Source organism: Gavialis gangeticus, unplaced genomic scaffold (assembly GCF_001723915.1).
Source record: "Gavialis gangeticus isolate Ggan-Ray unplaced genomic scaffold, GavGan_comp1, whole genome shotgun sequence".
Taxonomy (NCBI): Eukaryota; Metazoa; Chordata; order Crocodylia; family Gavialidae; genus Gavialis; species Gavialis gangeticus.
Window position 1 is genome coordinate 42,546,318 of NW_017728995.1, and position 748 is coordinate 42,547,065.

A 748-nucleotide genomic window follows, 5' to 3' on the forward strand; every position below is an offset into this window, starting at 1 on the left:
GTACAATCAATTAGAATTTATTATGATCTTGTGAGTTGGTCTTTTGTAGCTAACAGCCTCATAGCACTTTTCTGCTCTTGCAAAGGGCACTGTGGTATGCCATGTGTATTATGTCATAATCCTAAATTTGCTTAATTACAAGACAAGAAATGGATATTTTCTGAATGCCAACACTACAGATTCATCCCAGTTTGTAAAAGTCAGTTTGTTCATCATCCTAGTTTGTAAAAGTCAGGCTGTTTTCTGACTCATTTATGAACAGTAATAAAGTTTAAGCAATAAAGATTCTGAGGCCATATTCTTCCCAGTGTTACACCTCTTCGCCTCCATTTTTCTCCTATTCTACCCTCAGTTACACCTGTATAAATTCAAAGGGTGCGTCCACACGAGCATGCACATGCGTCTTGCCCTGTCTCAAACTCCTTTGAGGAATGTGCGGGAATGGAAAAATGTTCCCTGCGCTGCAAGTTTGCAGCACAGGGACAAAATTAGACCCCTGGATATCCAGGGGTCAAAAAAAAAAAACACTCCACAGAACAGTGGGGCAAACATAGGAGTCAGTCCTCCAGAAGAGATGCTCTGGTTTTGGCCAGATCATCTCTGTAGTGATCCTGCTATCCCCTGACGCTGTCCAAGGTAAGGGAATTGCGGGGGGGAGGTTATGGGTGTGGGTGCATGTGAGTGTGTGTGAGGGGTGGCAGGGAGATGTCAGGGAGGGTGTTGGGAGTGGAGGAGGTCTTGGGGGCTA